The sequence below is a fragment of the Balaenoptera physalus genome (genome assembly GCF_965194825.1).
Source record: "Balaenoptera physalus genome assembly, chromosome: 7".
In the NCBI taxonomy this organism is placed as follows: domain Eukaryota; kingdom Metazoa; phylum Chordata; class Mammalia; order Artiodactyla; family Balaenopteridae; genus Balaenoptera; species Balaenoptera physalus.
The window spans coordinates 111,250,611-111,264,220 of NC_138886.1; the positions used below are offsets into that span (position 1 = coordinate 111,250,611).

Consider the following 13,610-nt stretch of genomic DNA (forward strand, 5'->3'; position numbering starts at 1 on the left):
TTCATCTACAAGTCAACAAGTACTTGTTGAGTGCCCAGTATTTTGGAGAATGTGAGAGAAATAGAAGACATGAGTCCATCACTTTAGGTATATTAAGGAAGGTCAGTTTTATTACAATAAGCATTCTCCGTAACACGTTGTAGCCTTTGGTATTAACCAGTTCATGTCACCGGGAGATCCTTGACTAATCGTATGTAAAACTTTTATAGGTAATGCTGGGATATGAGTAGTAAATCATTTCCCCTTTTCCAAGTTGACTTGACTTTGCTTGATATTGAGATGGTGTTGTAGTACACATACTTGGTTGTTCAAAGAATCACATATATTTCAAGTCTTTTTTTTTTATGAGATGTCTATATTTATGCTTTAGAGAAACTAGTAGTATATAACATTAAGTAGTAGTGTTAATTCTGAGGTCTCATAACATGAGCATTTTCCACATTTTTGAAAGAGTTAACTGCAAATAAGCTGTTATCAGTTGGAGGGCCTTTATTCTGTGAAAGTAGATGACAGTTGTCATGGGTGTAGGTTGAAGGCATATGGAGATGTTTGTATATGTTATTTATAGCTATGATGGTAAGAATATCCAATACCAACTAGAAAGAAAACCCCACTATAACTTTGAAGTGTTGTATTTTATTTATGTAACTGATGCCTGAGGCCTCATGGAAATAAAGTGAGAGCTAATTGAAGTTATTTGGAAGTTCCTTTACTGTTAGAATTATAGTCCTTTAAGTCGGGAATGCTCAGTTCTACTCTGGGAGCATTCTGTTATTAACACATACTTGTTAAGCATGTCTCAAGTCTTTTTAAGACATAAATATGTCTTTCAGTGGTTTCAGATGGTCATGAGTTGAATTTACTAATGAATGTAACTGGAGATTTCTCCAGGCAAATGTTTGTGGTAGCTTACAAGCCCTTTTGTCCCTTTCCTTTGTATCCTGTGTTTCAAAACCTTCATTTGAAATTTGGCAGTTCCTTAAAAAGTTAAACACCGATTTGCCCTGTAACCCAGCAGTTCTACTCCTAGGTATATATCTAAGAGAATTGAAAACCTGTGTCCACAAAAACTTGAACATGAATGTTTATAGCAACATTATTCGTAATAGCCCAAAAGTAGAAACAAACCAAATGTCTGTCAACTGGTGATGCATAAAGAAAAGGTGATGTAGCCATACGGTAGAATATTCCACAGCCACAGAAAGTAATGAAGTACTGATACATGCTGCAACGTGGGTGAACTTTGAAAACATGCTAAGTGACACCAGTCACAGAATCCACATACTACATGATTCCATATATATGAAATGTCCAGAATAGGCAAATATATTGAGACAGGAAGTAAATTAGTGGTTGCTAGGACTCGTGAAGGGTGGGAGTAAGGGGAGTGGCTGCCAACAGGTACAGCGTTTCTCTAGGGGTTGATGAGAATCTTCTGGAACTAGATAGGGGTGATGGTCGCAAAATTCTGTGAATACAGTAAAAACTGCTGACTTGTACACTGAATTTGAAAAAATAATAATAGTAAATAAACTAAAAAGTAAACAGGAGAGACAAGGTAGGATTCTGTTTCTTAAAAAAATTTCTAGAGCCAATTAAAAACTCCCATTTACAAAAGAAAAAACTTTTCATTTTGTAGTACTTCTCATATACAGACCACATCTACATCTGACTTTCTCCACTGTAGTAAGCAAATCTAGTTTGCATATCTTTTTTACAAACCAAACGTAAGGCAATTATTTTTGTATTTTACTAACCAGAATTTAATATAAACACACACACACAGACATATACAATGGTAAAGCCAAACAGTACAAGAGGTATACATAGAAAGCATGTCTCCCTTTTACCCCATTCTCCCAGGTTCTGTGTCCCCGGAGATACTGTCACAAATTTCTTATATGTTATTCCAGAAATATTTCATATTTGCATATTTTTAACTTAATGGAGCCTGTTCATCATTTTAGATTTAAAAGTAGGAAAATACATTCCAGAAATCCATGATAGGAAAGGTCTGTAGGCCCCCTTAGCTACCAATTTCTTTTAACTGGTCTGTGATTTCTATATCTTCAGCCTGAAGAGTTGCTGAGAAGGTTGTATATGTTTGGGATGTGCATCTAGGTGTGCAATTAGTGTGCAATAAAGCTAAGTAAAATTTATAATTATTAATGTCTAAGATATCAAAGTCTTTAAAAATAACAGTTTGTGTTCATTGATACCTGGAGTCTGTGCCTTACCCCTTATTAAAGTAGATCTTGAGCTTTCTGGAATTGAATCTTACTGTTCCTGGTAGAGTCTGAAGTGACCTGGTCTTTTTGGTGATTATTTAATTAAGATTATAGTAATTATAGAGTAGGCTAGATCCCAAGGACCTAATTTTTTTTTCTACTGTGTCTTTCTGACTGTTCAGTAAATACATAGGTCCTTTTGTTCACATATCCACCATCTCTAATTCTCAGATGAATTTCTTGGGAATTTGGTTAACATTGTTTAAAATGCTAAAATGTCCTGATTTGTATACTGCTCAGTTGATGAGAATACAGCTTTATCAAATTCTTGCTATGTGGTAATTTGCTAATGTTATAAATTTTTATTTTTTAAGGAAAAATAACTTTCTGAATATAAACATAAAATGTTGATATATTTTAAAAAATAAGAGCTCACAAAACTTAGCTGATTGCCTATTAGTGTAAGCACTTTGTATGCATTATCTCATTTAATCTCTGAGGATAGGTCTTATCACTTTCATTTCATAGATGAGAAAATCAAGGATTAGATAAAGTAACTTGACCAAGGTCACACAGTTGGTAAGTGGGGGAGCCAGGGGATGAACCTTGGTTTCTTCTGACTTCAAAACCATCATAAGTAAGTGAAAAAAATAAAACCACATATAATCTCACCATTTTTAAATAACGTCTATTAACATTTTGGCATAGATCTTTCCAGTGTACAGTCCTTTTTCTGCTGTGAATGTATATTTTCAAAGCTGGCATTACACGTATAGTTTTGTATTATGCCTTCTTCCCAGTTAACATTTAAGAAGATAAATGGCTGTATGTTATTTAATTGGATGTCTGGTATATTTAATTTGGACATTTCATTTGTTTATGACTTTTGCTATTATAAATTATGATGAACATCCTTGTGAGAATTTTATCATTACTTTAGGGTATATTTCTAGCGGTAGAACGTAATAGTCAAAAGGTGTGATCTTTTTTTTTAAGGCTAATGGTATGTATTACCAAATTGCCGTAGAAAGGTGGTGTTGGGTTTCCCTTCCTCCACCAGTGAATGGGAGTGCCCATTTCCTGACCTGATGACAATGTCTGGCACAATACTACCATTCAGAAATATCTTTTCCACTTATTTGTTTGCGCGTGTTTAAGTGTGTAGATTCTGTCCCTGTCCTTTGTCTGTTGTTCTTTGGGGGTGCTTGTCTTTCTTATTCATATGTATTAGCACCAGCTCCCCCAGCCCCCACCCCACATCATATTATACCTGAGGGAGGTTGTATGGACGCACAAAGAAAAAATAGTTTGGGTCTAGAGTAGATGGGGAAAACTTTCTAAAAGAAGTGATTTTTGTGTGTTTTTGACAGGCAAAGGAAGGCCAAAGGGTAAGGAAACAAACGTTTGAGAACTACTATGTGTTTTCTTATCTGTAAATGGGGGTAATTAATAGACTTGCCTTGTTATTCAGAGGATTAAATGTATGTGCGTGCTTAGTTTTGACACATAATAAGTGCTCAGAAAATTTAGTAGGTGCAGTCATTTAGTTACGTAATGCTAGCAGATTAACAATTAACAGAAGAATAAAAGCCTATATGAGCCCGTAAATTTAAAAAAATCTAGTTGGTTTTGAGATTTGGGGCAGGTTACAGGCACTTTGAATAAGTGTATGTTGCATTAATGAATACAACTGTAGTTTGGTTGGGTTAGGAATTTGGGAAATCCAAAGACAGAAGTGGGAAGATTAATTTCATCAGGATTGGGGTCAGGCTGGGTTCTGGCACTTTGCCTATTCACTTGACTAATTTAAAATTAATGTGTGGCAAAATAAACTCAAAATGGATTAAAGACCTAAATGTAAGATCAGACACTATAAAACTCTTAGAGGAAAGCATAGGCAGAACACTCTATGACATACATCACAGCAAGATCCTTTTTGACCCACCTCCTAGAGAAGTGGAAATAAAAACAAAAATAAACAAATGGGACCTAATGAAACTTAAAAGCTTTTGCACAGCAAAGGAAACCATAAACAAGACAAAAAGACAACCCTCAGAATGGGAGAAAATATTTGCAAATGAAGCAACTGACAAAGGATTAATCTCCAAAATATACAAGCAGCTCATGGCAGCTCAATATCAAAAAAACAAACAACCCAATCCAAAAATGGGCAGAAGACCTAAATAGACATTTCTCCAAAGAAGATATACAGATGGCCAACAAACACATGAAAGGATGCTCAGCATCACTAATCATTAGAGAAATGCAAATCAAAACTACAATGAGGTATCACCTCACACCGGTCAGAATGGCCATCATCAAAAAATCTACAAACAATAAATGCCGGAGAGGGTGTGGAGAAAAGGGAACCCTCTTGCACTGTTGGTGGGAATGTAAATTGATACAGCCACTATGGAGAACAGTATGGAGGTTCCTCAAAAAACTAAAAATAGAACTACCATATGACCCAGCAATCCCACTACTGGGCATATACCCTGAGAAAACCATAATTCAAAAAGAGTCATGTACCACAATGTTCATTGCAGCACTATTTCCAATAGCGAGGACACAGAAGCAACCTAAGTGTCCATCGACAGATGAATGGATAAAGATGTGGCCCATATATACAATGGAATATTACTCAGCCATAAAAAGAAGTGAAATTGAGTTAGTTGTAGTGAGGTGGATGGACCTAGAGTCTGTCATACAGAGTGAAGTAAGTCAGAAAGAGAAAAACAAATACCATATGCTAAGACATATATATGGAATCTAAAAAAAAAAAAATTGTTCTGAAGAACCTAGGGGCAGGGCAGGAATAAAGACGCAGACGTAGAGAATGGACTTGAGGACACGGGGAGGGGGAAGGGTAAGCTGGGACGAAGTGAGAGAGTGGCATGGACATATATACTCTACCAAATGTAAAATAGATAGCTAGTGGGGAGCAGCTGCATAGCACAGGGAGATCAGCTGGGTGCTTTGTGACCACCTAGAGGGGTGGGATAGGGAGGGTGGGAGGGAGATGCAAGAGGGAGGGGATATAGGGATATATGTATACATATAGCTAATTCACTTTGTTATACAGCAGAAACTAACAATGTAAAGCAATTATACTCCAATAAAGATGTTTAAAAAAATATGTGGGTCAACAAAATTTCAAGCTTTTTTTTTTTTTTTTTAAATTTTTTGCCTCATCTTCCCATTTTTCTCAAGTTCCTCCAGTGTTGTGTTCTTCCCTGTGATTGTATACTCTGCATCTTCTCTCAAGAGTAATATAATTCGGGAGTGAGGGGGAACTTGGAACAGGCAGTAGAGCCCAAAGCATCCTTCACCATTAGTTTCATTTTCCCTGAGCAGGTAAGAGTGGAGCTTGGGACACCTGAAGATGTGCTATCAGGAAAATCCCATTACAGGTATTGACCCCTAATTGCTGAGGCTCTAAAAAAGCCCTATCGCGTACCCCCCGCCCCAATCTAAGGCAACATTATAAGTACATTATTCTTTTATATTATAAATATTTTCCCACTCTTCTTTCCTCCACTCCTCAGCTGTTTGTATGATGATCTGAATGCTTTACCAGACCTTGAGCAGGCTGACGAATATATGGCTAGCTCGTAAAAAATCCTGCAGGCGTCTGAAGAGAAGGCAGGTTTTATTGTAGCAGTGAGCACCTTGTTTGTCTCCCCGTTCCGTACTCAGAGGTGTGCTGCTTTGTTGTCAGAGGGACGGTGTTAGCCCACACAGGTACTTCTCGAGCTTTATGTGCTTACGAATTCCCTGGGGCTCTTGTTACAATGGAGATGATGATTCTGCATGTAGGTCTCGGGTGGAGCCTACGATTTTGCACTTCTAACCAGCTCCAGCGACCGCCATGTTGCTGCTGCTGCTCTGGTGGTCTGCGGTCCGCACTTTGAGCGACAAGGCAGTTGATAGCCTTCTTTAGGGGAAGGGGAACAGGTAGGGTAGTCTCTTAATTCTTTTACTCAGCATTTCTGACAGACTGAATAGATCCATTGTGCTCTTCTCACATCAGCTAACATTTGTTCAATAAATGAATAAACACCTCCTGGGAAGCTTTGTACTAGCTGTTAAAAGAACAGCTTGCATCATAGTACTACACTTTAGCCATCCCTAATTGTTAGGTTAAATCCATGTTTGCAAGTTCAGTTTAGCGCAGGCCAAGATCTTACTATACTTATAGGCTTGCTTTTGCTAATTTGCTTTTATAAGTAGATGGTCCCCCAGTGCTGTGAAAAGGATGAGTTTAAGAAGTGAAATCTTAACTCCTTAATCGGTTGTTTCATAATCTCTAACACAGGTTTCAATAAGTATAAATGACTAACCTTTTAATTTTTATGTTTGTGATTCTTCTGTTTGCTTCATTAGCCTTGAGTGACCTTTTCAGTCTACAATAAGGATTTCTCCCTCCCCGGCCACCTAATCTTAGTTTTGTTTTAGGCTGATTTTCATTTTATCCATGTAGCTCATGTACATAATTTAACAAGTCATTAGTTTCAAAATGCTTTTGAGGAAGATTAATAGTTTTCTGTCCCTCCTCACCTATCCTGACCTTGACTCCCCTTCTTCAAACTCTTCTAGCAGTTTCTTCTGGTATTTGTTTTCCTGTTTCTAAGGAGTATGCTCATAGAGCTTTTTATCAAGTTTAGACATCCTCAGGTGTAAATAGTAGCTATGAGTTGAGCTCTGTTCTGTCCCTCTTACTGCTCCTGCTCTGTTTCCTCAGGATTGTTGTGCCATTATTATTGTTTAAACCAATGTTAGAGTGAGTTTAGACAGGCTGAATAACGCCTCCCTCCCCCTCCCAAAAGAGGATACCGAATTTGTAACCCTGGGAATGAGTGAATATTATATGACAAAGGGATTTGAGATGTGATTAAATTAAGGATTTTTTTGAGACAGGGAGGTTATTTGGGCTTATCCTCCTGGGCCCTAAATGTAATCACAAGGGTACTTTGTAAGGAAAAGAGGAGGAGATAAGAAGATCTAAGGAGGAAGTAGTAGGTGTGACACCAGAAGCAAGAGGTTGAAGTGAAGCAAGGAAAGGATTACAAGCCAAGGAATGCAGGTGGCCTCCAGAAGCTTAAAAAAGGCAAGAAACCATATTCTTTCTTAGAGTCTCTAGAAGGAGCTAGCCTAGCCAATACCTTTAGTCCAGTGAAACTGATTTTGGTCTGCTGGCTTCCAGAACTGTAAGCAAATAAATTTGTGTTGTATTAAGCCACCAAATTTATGGTAATTTGTTACAGTGGTCATAGGAAACAAATACAAAAGTAAACATTATTATGTCCATATAAATACTGTTCACGCTGCCAGGTAATGAATTATGATTATATCCTTTCTGCTATAACATTGTTTTTTCTAGGGGTAATAATTACCGTGTTTTTCCATTTGTTTTTTTTTTTTAAATTTATTTATTTATTTTATTTATGGCTGTGTTGGGTCTTCGGTTCTCTGCGAGGGCTTTCCCTAGTTGTGGCAAGCGGGGGCGAGTCTTCATCGCGGTGCGCGGGCCTCTCACTGTCGCGGCCTCTCTTGTTGCGGATCACAAGCTCCAGACACGCAGGCTCAGTAATTGTGGCTCACGGGCCCAGTTGGTCCGTGGCATGTGGGATCTTCCCAGACCAGGGCTCGAACCCGTGTCCCCTGCATTGGCAGGCAGATTCTCAACCACTGCGCCACCAGGGAAGCCCTGTTTTTGTTTTTTTTTTGTTTTAATCTACCATCACTGTTTTCTTTCTACACCTTTCAGTAGCCTTTCAATATTGTTTTCTACATGGTCAAAAGAATCAGGTAATCAATTATTTTCTCTCCCCTCGACCCCTGGAGTTCTCCATCATGCTGTTTCAGGCTGAAGTGATTTGCTTCATTTTCTGTGAATCTATCACTGAATCACCCTCAAATCCTCTGACAGGGAGACTAGCTTTCCTGACAGTGTTTTGAAGCACATTGGATGTTCTACCAGTTTCACTTTTGCCTTGAGCTCTGTCCCTCTGATACTCTGGGCATTTTCTAAGTTTATTGCTTAGCCTTGGGATTTTCCTTTGTTCTTATCATTTTCACATCACCATCGTGGGAATTCCTTTTGCCTTTCCTGTGTTGGATCTCCTTGTTCCTGGATGCCATGTTTTTTTCTTTCTTGGTTTACTCCCTCATTTTAGTGGTGTACAGCATCTAGTATGTCATGAGAAAGATTTCGTGGGTGGTAGTTTTTGAGATCTTACCTGCTTGGAAAAGATGTCTTTATTCTGCCTTCACACTTTTGGGTTTGGCTGGTTATTGGAAATCATTTTTCCTTAGAATTTGGAAGGCATTTCGTCTGTCTGCTACTGTCCAGTGTTGCATTTGAGAAGCCTGTTGCTATTCTGTAGCACACTATTCTTTTTTCCTCTCTGGACGATGTGCTATGGTGTGAGTCTTTTTCATTGGTTGGGCTAATACTCGTTGGCCCCTTTAAACTTGCAGATTCATTTCCTTTAGTTTTTTTCTTCTGTGTTTGTTTCTGCAACCCCTAATATGTGAATCTTAGACTTTCTGCATTGATCCTCTAGTTTTTGTGGGGGGGTTTTCCCTTCTGTTTTCCATCATCTTTACATTTTGTTCTTTCTGGGAGAGTTCCTCAATTTTGTTTCCAACTCTTTCACTGATTTTTACAATTTCAGTTATTATATTTTTAAAAGCTTTTTGTGGAGTATTCCTTTTTCAGCAACCTCTGTTTTGTAGACGGGGTGTCTTTGAGACGATCCATCTAATCCTGGCATTCCACTTCCTTTGAGTTCCTTTGACGGAGCAAATCAGCTGGTGGGCGCAGTGACGGCCATGAGCCTGGGGTTCTCAGCGTCTCAACAGCAGGAACACTTTCAGGGGCAGGTGTGTGGGGGGTGTCATAGCTTAAGCCTGGCTGCTGACATCCTGAGAGCCAGGAAGGTCAGCTCATTGCTGAGTATGCATCCTTTCACTTGATCTCGTTTTCAGTTTGGTACTTCGCCTTCAGCTCCAACCGATATCTTCTCTGGCTCAGTTTCTTCAGAAACTAAATAGTTCTCTCCTTGAGAGTAGGACTTCTCTGCATCTTATGTAGATGTTTCAACCAGTAGCCTTGTTTTGAGCCCCATGTCTCACTGTTGTCCTGTGCTGGCCCCTTGCATGGTCTGCGGTCTGCGGGGTGAATCTGCTCGTCTCTCCTTGGCAGCCCCCTCCACGTGCTTTTAGTTTTCAGTTTCCTTTATTTTGCTAAGTTACCTGCTTTCCATTTTCCAGCACATTTGTTATTGTCCTCTGCTGTTTCCCTACATGTTCCTTTGTTCTTATTGTCTTAAACTGTTTTTATTCATTTATTGTCATTTTAGTGGGATCTAAAGGGGAGAGTTAAATGAAGTGTTTGGAATCTCCATGTTTAACAGGTAGATCAGTAAATATAGTTCTGTTTCCTTCATGTGGCAGGACACTTGGTAATCACTTTCTCTGCCATGGAACAGGAGAATTCACAGAATTCGTATTTCTAATTCTTTTAATGTAAAGGTAGACTTAATTGTTTTCTCATATTTAAATTCTAACGTTGTGTACTATTAGTCTCCATATACTATAAGCCTTGGAAAATTATGGAATCTTTCCCTCAATTAGGGCAAAAAATGAGAGAAATTAAAGTAAAAGACACTATTTTCAAACCAAATTTTAGACGTTAAGGAAACAGCCAAAAGGAGTGAGTTTTTTAAAAATTTACTATTATAATTTTTAAACTTTGAAGTGTATTTTGATACATTGAACTCTACAAGGACCAGGTCTTTATTTACTGCGATACCTTCAGCACCTGCAGCAGTGTCTGCATACGAATAGTAGACGCTCTTGAGATATTTGTTGACTGAATGCGTATGTGAAATTTGTTCACATCTTTAAAATGTCAAGAGAAAGCTTGAGCTTTATTAGATATTAATGACTTTTAAGGTTTTTTTTCTACTCCTAAAATCACTTGTAATTAGTTGGAATGTTTGTCCCAAAGTGAATAAAATAAGATTATAGTCAGTTACTGATTGCAGGGCAACTAAGTTCATAATTTTCTACTGGGAACATCACTTATTCCTGAAACCAAGACAGAATTAAGGGAGTAATAATTTTTCTCTCTTTTTATCAGGAGCTCTCATCCCCTGATGTTAGTACTATACCATTTGTATACTTAGTAACCAGGCTGCCTCTGCCTGCCTCTGAGGTCTTTTCTGTCATCTCCTCCATGTGTTCCATGAACATACACATACGTAGTCTTGTTCTTGTTGAAGGCTTTCAACTTGCCTTTTTAACCTGGAATGTACATTACCCAAATTTTTGCATGGCCTTAACTACCAGTGTAAGTTAACTCGAGTCCCCTCCCAACCCCAAAGTACACTCAGTGTTATCTGCTTTTTTTCCTCTTTTTCACCCGCATTATTATTTGAAATAATCTTATTTATTGTTTGCTTGCTTATTATAGGCCTTCTCTCAAGTTTAAAGTTTTCACGCATGAGGCAATGAACTCTATTTCTTTATTTCTACCACTTTATTCTTAGCATCTTGAATAATCTCAGGCACGTAACAGTATTTGGCGCACTCAGTGAGCATTTTGTAATTATTTGTTGAAAGGGTGTATAAATTGTGCAGCGTGTTTTCACATGTCATCCCATTTCTTTAAACATATATAAAACTTCAGTGTTTTATTTTACTAAATGTGTATACTAGTTTTTTAAAAACAAAATACAACCAGCTAAAGAAGTTAATAGCATTCATATCATTCTTCTCAGTTTTGTGAACCAGTAAAATGAGGCCCAGAAAAGTACCCTGAGTCACACAAGCTATTATAGACCAAGCTGCTGTAAAAGATCCAAATACCCAGTGGTTCCCCAAATTGGAAGCTTTTTTCTCTCATGTGAGCCACCAGTGGTAGAGAGGAGTCGGAAATGGATAAGCTGCTTTTTTCCAGGGATCATCCAGCACCCCAGATTTCTTAGGTCTTCGTCTTTACTCTTCCGTAGTGTATTGCTCTTATCTGCATGGCCAGATCTGGTTCACATCTGTGTTCAGCCCTTGGGAGGGAGACAGAGGAGGACAAGGAGCTTCTTTTTAAGGATGTGCCATGGAAATTTTACACTCATATCCCATTGTTCAGAACTTGGTCACATGGCCTTAGAAGAGCCCAAGAAATGTAACCTCTACTTTCCTGTTCAAACTTTGTGCGTGGTTTTGCTGGGGGTGCGGGTGGAGGGCCCCCGGTGGGGAGAATCAGGGTGTTTTGTTACTAAAAGGAGAAAGGCGGAAATGGCCACTTTGCAGGGTCTCTTAGGACTTTTTACTCAGGCCTGATGATTCCTTAGTTCAGTGTTCTTTCCTTCCTACCTCATCTGCACCTAACTAACATTAGATATCTTCTTCAAGAAATTAAAAAATTAAAAAATGCTACTGTAACTTTCATTGTCAGATAAAATGTTGGTTACTGCAGAATGGAATAGGTTCTAGAGTAGTAACAGTTAAAATCTTCAACTTTGATTGTGTCTCGTTTGAAGTGGGGTGGAGTAGGCCTGCATCTCCTTTTTAAGAGGCATGAATCCCTCTCCCCCAGTCATGGGTGCCCTATATAGATAGCTTGGTTAGAATAGGGGAGATTTTCTGGTTTAGTGATGATTTGGGAGAAACATGCCAGCTTAGATCTTGGTTTTCACACTGGTTAGATAGGAAAAGGCCAGTCTGGCTTTTTTTTTTTTTTTTTTCCATTATAGGTGGCTTCATAGTTTTAGGACTAAGCTAAATGTGAAATGAGGTCAGACAGATAATATTAGATCTATACAATGAAATATGAAGAGGTCTCTGCTGGGGGCAGGAACCAGAGGGGTGGTTCCCTGAAAGGCTTTGCAGCCCATTGAAAAGAAACCCAGAGAGGAGAGAGCTTCCTTTTTTGCTACCATTGTACGAGAATGTGTCTGGAGTTGCTATATTCCCTCTATCCCTTCCTTTTCCAACTTTTATTTTGAAAAACTTTAAGCCCATAAAGAAATTGAAAAATAAATATGATAACCATTCTTTATTTTACTTATATTCACCAGTTGTAAACATTTTGCCACATTTGCTTTATCTATACCTGCACTCCGGCCCCTAAATTTTTTGAAAGTAAATTGGAAACGGCATGATGCTTTACCCCTAAATAACTCAGCTTTTATCTCTTAAGAACAAGAATATTCTCTTACACAACCACAATACCATTATGCTATCCAAGTAATTTAGCATTAATTCAGAAATGTTCTCTATTACACAGTCCATTTTTAAACTTCCCCAACTGACACAAAAACTGTCCTTTAAAAAAAAAAATTTTATTTTTTTCAATTCAGGATCCAATCAAAGCATTCTGTTAATTTTGAAGAGTCAAAGCTTGTTATAAAATATCTCACTTTCTGGATTTCACCAATTGTTTCCTCATAATTAAATCCATGTTAAACATTTTTGACAAGACATATTACATAAGAGTACATAGAGTGTGCTTCCTGGTACATCAAATCATGTAATAAATTTGTCCTGTTATTGATGATTGATCTCTTGGTCATATAGTATATACTAGATCTCTCAAAAAAGGCCCTTTTCCCTCCTTTGTAATTAATAAGTGAATCACTGATGGTCCTTGCCTGAGGCAGTTATTACATTGGTGGATGCAGAATGGTGATCTTCTAATTTCCCAACTCTTTTCCTTTTTAGTATCAATGTGGACTTGTAGGTTCTTTTTTGTTCCATGTATTAACAATCTGTTAATGCCACCCAATCTGTTAATGCCACCATTTCTTTTGATGCTCAAATTGTCCTAAATTTGGCCAGTGAGAGACCCATCAAGTCTCTTCCCTTTACATGTCCCAGTCAGTCTTTTAATATTCCCTATTCTTTTGACACGAGATGTTTCCAGTTGTACTTTTTCCCCTGCCATACTGGGAATTATTTTTCTAAGAAATTTTGTGTTCTTTTAGTAGAGAATGGTATTTGGAAACCATCATATGTACTAAGTGTATTCTTTACTGCTGGAATGTCTTTATTCCTAGGCCCTGTCATTTTTTTGTAGGCAGAACTAGGAAATTAAAAGGCGTATTTGTTTTTGTTGTGGCCACACTGTGAGGCATGCGGGATCTTAGTTCCCCAACCAGGGATCGAACCCGTGCCCCCTGCGTTGGGAGTGCGGAGTCTTAACCACTGGACCTCCAGGGAAGTCCTGGGTTTTGTTTTTAAATCGTGAGTTCATATAGGATGAACTACAGTACATTGTTTTATAAAGAGATAAACTGCAAGAAAAAAAATAGAGGGGGAACCTATAGATTAAAAAAACTTAAAGGATGTATCAATCCATTGTAGTTTGAAAACCGCATT

The 13,610-nt window shown here is 38.1% G+C and overlaps 1 protein-coding gene and 1 long non-coding RNA gene across 2 annotated transcripts in view; one reads left to right on the forward strand and one right to left on the reverse strand.

The window, feature by feature from the left end:
* LOC309664125 overlaps positions 1-13,610 on the reverse strand; it is a 764,383-nt gene that overhangs the window by 21,602 nt on the left and 729,171 nt on the right. The window lies entirely within an intron of this gene.
* Positions 1-13,610, forward strand: part of PPP2R2A (protein phosphatase 2 regulatory subunit Balpha) — an 83,784-nt gene that overhangs the window by 14,415 nt on the left and 55,759 nt on the right. The gene's annotated exons all lie outside the window — the stretch shown is intronic.